This window comes from Rutidosis leptorrhynchoides, chromosome 8 (assembly GCF_046630445.1).
Source record: "Rutidosis leptorrhynchoides isolate AG116_Rl617_1_P2 chromosome 8, CSIRO_AGI_Rlap_v1, whole genome shotgun sequence".
NCBI lineage: Eukaryota > Viridiplantae > Streptophyta > Magnoliopsida > Asterales > Asteraceae > Rutidosis > Rutidosis leptorrhynchoides.
This window is the reverse complement of record NC_092340.1, coordinates 302,956,338-302,962,829: the sequence shown is the minus strand read 5'-3', so window position 1 is coordinate 302,962,829 and position 6,492 is coordinate 302,956,338. Positions and strand designations below refer to the sequence as shown.

At 33.4% G+C, this 6,492-nt stretch overlaps 1 non-coding gene across 1 annotated transcript; it reads left to right on the top strand.

The window, feature by feature from the left end:
- Window positions 1–1,791: 1,791 nt before the first annotated feature.
- Window positions 1,792–1,898, top strand: LOC139865163 (small nucleolar RNA R71). The gene has a single exon (XR_011764686.1). It is a non-coding gene; the product is annotated as a small nucleolar RNA R71 (small nucleolar RNA).
- The last annotated feature ends 4,594 nt before the right edge of the window (window positions 1,899–6,492 follow it).

Sequence of the window (6,492 nt, the reverse complement as noted above, 5' to 3'; positions counted from 1 at the left end):
CAAGGATTATAAGTCTCTCCTAGACATGGCCTCGGAAGGCAATTTCATGTCTCGAACAGTAGATGAAGCATGAGATCTCTTGGACACAATAGCTGCACAACAAGAAGACTGGAACAATGAAGCTACTGAAAAGGATGATGTCTTCGCTCATACGGTAAAAATGCTGGAAACTAGGTTACAAGATCTCACCCTCACTCTTCAAAGTTTACAAATTCCTAAGAACTCCGATGCTACTAGAACCAATCTAAGGTATCCTTACCCTAGATGGGCACACAAACAGCAAAATTGCTCGGATCATAATATAATTTTTCCATTGCACAAACCTATTCTCCACTCTAAGGAAATTTTAGCTGAATTTATGAAAAGCAATATATGATAAAACTTCAAGTCATAGAATGCCAAAATAAGTTCGACACGTTGATAAAGACTTTTGAAGAATTAATCACTAATTTTCAGCTTACGCTTAAACGTTTAACCACTAAAATTGATATAGAGTGTAGTGAGTTTGATGCCCTAGTAATTACTAGAGGAGGAAAAGAAACAACTATCAATATACACATACAAGATTTTTCCAATAAAGAACCTGTGCCAATTGACCCAGTCGTCAATCCATCGGAACCTATCTCTCCTAAGGCCCCGGAAATCATTCTGCGCGCCTGTATACCTTTTCCGGGTAGGCTTAGGAAGGAAAAACAAGAAGCACAATTTGCTAAGTATTGGGATATTATTAAGAATTTGCATTTAAATGTACGTCTAGTAGATGCTTCAGTAGAAATGCCAAACTGCGCTAAATTTTTCAAAGAACTGCTTTCAAACAAAGAGAGATTAAGAGAGATAGTTAGCTTGCCCTTAAGCGAAGAATGCTCGTTAGTGTTACAGCATGGAATTCCCCCTAAGTTAGGAGATACAGGAAGATTTACGGTACCTTTCTACCTGCAAGATGTCCAAATTAGCAATGCGTTAGCAGACTTAGGAGCCAGTGTAAACCTAATGCCCTATTCATTATTCAAGAAGCTAGGATTAAACGACTTAAGGCCAACCAGAATGACTATCCAACTCGTAGACAGATCAGTTAAGATTCCTCGGGGAATAGCTGAAGATGTTCTAGTCAGAGTGAATAAGTTCATATTTCATTTTGTCATTATGGATATTGAGGAAGACACGAAGGTCCCACTCATTCTTGGCAGATCATTCCTAAATACTGCCAAGGCCGTAATTGACGTTCACGAGAAATCATTGAAGTTAAGGGTTGGAGGAGAAGAAATTACATTCAATGTTGATCGCCTCATGAACCATCCTAAGGAAGAGGGTGTGAATCTCTCTGATTCTTTTCAAGAACTCGTCAACGAATACCTGGAAGAGACTTTGGCTATTTGCAGTCAAGATCAAATTTCTAAGGATATGTTCTTTACACCTCCTGAAGGAAATCTTGATAACCATTCCTCCATAGATCTTAGTCAACACATATCTCCCCTCTCGAAAAGTAACTTTATTGGCAACACTATTCAAATAGCACCGCTAGGACAAGGCGTTCCTTTACCTCTACTAAGGAGAAGACCGAATGAAGAGACAAATTTCATTCCAGTATATCAGGAACCCCAATCAAGGGAAGACTGTGAGGAGTTTCCCGAACCTACCTTCGAAACTAAAGAAGACGTTTCTGAAGAGGAAGCATTAAGAAGGACAATTTCCAGAAATGAAGAACAGATAGCATCAGCTGCTATATCTATGTCTTTCCTTGTAGTGATGTCGCATTCTTGGTAGAATATTTGTACTATTTGACAGGTGTCTAAACCTTGTTGCGGACATCCTCTCAATAACTTTCCAAATCTTGTCCATGCCTCATATAGAGTTTCATTTGGCTTCTGTGTGAACGTAACAATTTCTCCTTGAAGTCTTACGGCTTTGGATGCCGGAAAGAATTGTTTAAGAAAATTTTCAACTAAAACGTCTCATGTATCAATCGCCCCTTCAGGTAACGATTCCAACCAATCTTTGGCTTCTCCCTTTAAAGTCCAGGGAAATAACATGAGATATATCTGTTCATCTTCAACTTCTCTTATTTTAAATAGAGTGCAGATCCTATTAAAGGTACGAAGATGTTCGTTTGGATCTTCCTTCGGCGCACCACTAAATTGGCATTGATTAGTCACCATGTATAGAATTTGTCCTTTGATTTCATAATCTGGCGCATTAATGTCTGGATGAGTAATTGCGTGACCTTGGCCAGTGCATTTAGCTCTCATTCAGTCTTCCATAATTAGAGGTTCCAGATTTTCCATGATTAAATTTGTTGAATCTGAATCACTAGAGGATTCTGATTTAATGGTTCGTTTCTCAACAATCTCTGTTTGAATGATTGGTGGTTCCGGAGGAAAGATTAATGGTTCAGGATCTATGAATTGTCCCTAAATATTCTTCGGATTCTCAATTGTGAGGTCGGTTTCAAAAAATGGATTATCGGAAATTTGGATTGGAGTACTTGGTCGACTGGATGACGATTCTAAAGAAAAATCAACGGCGACAATATTTGCTAGATGTCTTGATCAAGTTACAGGCGGTGAACGTACAAAAGGTGGTGAACATTTTGCTCGGTGCATTCACTGAATATCCTATTAGTTTTTAAAAAGAAAGAAAAATTATATAAGTTATTCAATTAATAGACTTTTCTGATTTTGCCCACGTTTCGAATAGCCAAAAGATGCAGCAGAGGGGCAGGATTCGTTTGGTCTCAATATAATTGAGTACTGTTTGGCTCTAATAACCCGGTCTACGTACAAATCCAACTATTACTACGAACCAGAAAATTTTGATGTCTATCAATTTAACCACTTAAAATAAATTTTCGTAATTTAAAGAAATATTAGATAAGAAATAGAGAAAATTCTAAGTCCTAAAAACTAGAATGGCGAGAAATAAGAAAGAAAAAGAGCGCGTCGAAAAAGGTCGAAAAAGAAAAGGATGAAAAATAAAAGGCGTCGAAAAATAAAAATAAGAAAGTAGCTCGTCTAAACTTAAAAAGGAACTAAAAACTAAGAATTAAAAGTTGCGTCTTAAAATATTAAAGCTTAAAAGTAAAACTATATCCCAAATGACAATAACTTAAAAAGGTACTAAAATATAAAAACAGCGTCGCAAAATTCTAAAGCACCTAAATCTTAGTTTAAAGAAAAAGCACTTAAGGGATTTTACGGCAAAGTCTAAAAATCTAGAAATAAAAATAACTATGGTAAAAACTATGTCTTAAAACTAAATACGAGCGAAAAATACAAATCTTACGCTAAAACAAATAAAAAGAGACAAAATATAAAAATATACTAAAAGTTGTAAAAAGTACAATTTTTTTTATAAAAATATTATTTTTATATTATTTATTTAATAAAACTATTAATTTTATAAATTATTTAAACTAATTAAAATAAATATATATAAATTAAATCTAAAAACTAAACTAAATAATAAATAATTAAAAACCTAATTAGGGTTTAAATAATAATAATAAATAATACACCGTAATTAATGTTGATTAGGGTTGACTGTTGGCGTGTCAGACACACTCATGCGATCGCATGAGTTTTAAGTTACCCAGCCATGCGATCGCATGGGCTAGGGTTTCGGGCCAGAGAGTGGGCTGCTACAGTACGGGCCGAATGTTTTTTTTTTTTTTTACTGTTTTGATTTATATTAAAACAAAATATTTAAATAAAATTTATATTTTTACAAACAAAAATAAAAATAAAGAAACTTTATAAAACTTATATATTTAACAAACTCTTTAAAATATTTATATCTTTGTTTTTCTTTTTATATATTTGAATTTTTAAAACGTATTTTTACAAAAGCGTATTTTTTTATAAAAGTAAACTAAAAATAATTTTTTTTTATATATAGCGTTGCTCTTCCGGCGTTTAAGCAGATATGTTCCCCGGCAGCGGCGCCAAAAATACTTGATGTGCGTAGAGGCGTATATGAAATTGCTTATATATTTACAACGAAATAATATTAAATATGATACAATTTTACACAAGATATTTATTTATTTATAGAATGGATATACCTAAACCTTGCTACAACACTTATAGGCAGTGTACCTAATCGTACAGTAGTGTAGTTTTTAGTAAGTCCGGTTCGTTCCACAAGGAAATCTTTAAACAAAGCTTAACGCTATATTAGTTTAAATTATAAAAATACAAATATATATAAGTAATATTATTATTATAAAAAGGGGGTTTTTACCGTTTAATGACCGGTTTGTCGATTTTTAAAACTTAGTCGCAGTTAAAACCTAATGTAAAATAATAAATAAATAAAAGACTTAATTTAAAGCGTAAAATAAATAACGATAATGAAAGTGCAATAAATAAAAGTGCGATGAAATAAAATTACGATAATTAAAGAGTACGAAAATTAAAAGTGCAATTAAATACAATGACAATAAATAAAAGTGCAATAATTAGAAGTGCAATTAAATATGAAAATAAAGGAATTATGCTTATTTAAACTTCCGTAATCATGATGTTTGACGTGTTGATTTTAGTTTATTCCCATGGGTTAATTGTCCTTTGTCCTGGATTATTTAATATGTCCGTCGGGTTTTTGTCCATAACAGTCCATCAGTCATAAATATAAAGTGCGAGTGTCCTCGTCAAATTATCCTTATACCCGAAGTCAAATATTCCAACTAATTGGTGACTTAAACTGTAACAAGGTCTTAATACTTTGTTTAATAATTACACCAGGATATCGACTGCGTGTAACCCAAGGTTTTAATACTTTGTTATCAATTATGCCAAGTGTCCTTGTACGTAATTTCACCCCTGTTTTAATAATTCCATAGACTATTAATCCATTCCCGTGTCCGGTTAAATGAACGATTATTCGTACATATAAATATCCCGCCCATCGTGTCCGATCGAGTGTATATGGTTATTTATAGGGACGTCCAATTGTAAATCTTTATATTAAAATTAACAAACTATCATTTAGTTAAACAAATATAAAGCCCATTAATAGCCCATAGTCTAATTTCCACAAATGTCGTTCTTTTGTCCAAACCCCAATTATGGTACAAAGCCCAATTACCCAATTTTAATAATTAGCCCAACATCATGATTACTTCGTTTTAAATAAGCATAATAATAACTTAGCTACGAGACATTAATGTAAAAAGGTTGAACATAACTTACAATGATTAAAAATAGCGTAGCGTTACACGGACAGAATTTCGACTTACACCCTTACAACATTCGCTAACATACCCTTATTATTAGAAATTAAAATTAAAATTAAAATTATAATATATATATATATATATATATATATATATATATATATATATATATATATATATATATATATATATATATATATATATATATATATATATATATATATATATATATATATATATACGTTGAGAGAGTTGGATGGATGGATATATTAAACTGAACCAAACACGCGAATTTATAGGCCTGTGAGCTGAAAAAGGGGCTCATGCGATCGCATGAGTTTTGCTCCTACAGCTCATGTGATCGCATGGCCAGCTGGGGAGGCTCACATGTCTTTGTTTTTTAGTTTGCCGACGGTTTATAAATAAGAATATAATATAATATATAAATAATTATAAGAATTATTTAAATATTATATTTTATTTATGTGCATAGTTGACTTGTAATTTTTAGTCCGTTGCGTCGAGCGTTGAGAGTTGACTCTGGTCCCGGTTCCGGATTTTCGAACGTCCTTGCATACAATTTAATATCTTGTACTTTGTGTTTCGCGTCTTGTACTCTTGTAATTTTGAGACGTTTCTTATCAATAATTGGAACCTCTTTGATTGTACTTTATACTTTTGAGCTTTTTGGTCGTTTGCATCTTCAATTCGTCGAATCTGTCTTTTGTCTTCACCTTTTATTATTTAAACGAATATCACTTGTAAATAGGACAACTGCAACTAAACGCTTGTCTTTCTTGAGGGATAATGCTATGAAATATATGTTCGTTTTTAGCATTATCAGTGACCGCTACTGAAGAATCAGAATTCTAGGAGAGATACGACTCGTTAGACCGTAAGGAGATAGCTAGAATGAAGCCATCTATCGAGGAACCTCCGGAATTGAAATTGAAGAAGTTACCCGACAATCTGGAGTATGCATTCTTAAAAGGAGAATCGCAACTCCCTGTGATCATATCAAAAGACCTCACGTCACAAGAGAAGGCGAAATTGATTCAAGTGCTAAAATCACATAAGATGACAATTGCTTTGGAAGATCTCCACCATCAACGGGATCAGCCCCAACTATTGCACCCATAAGATCTTCATGGAAGACGATTTCAAGCCATCAGTTCAAAGGCAAAGAAGGGTCAACCCTATGATTCAAGAAGTCATCAAGAAAGAAGTAATCAAACTTCTAGACGCCGGTCTGATCTATCCAATCTCTGATTCACCATGGGTCAGTCCTGTTCAAGTGGTACCCAAAAAGGGAGGGACGACCG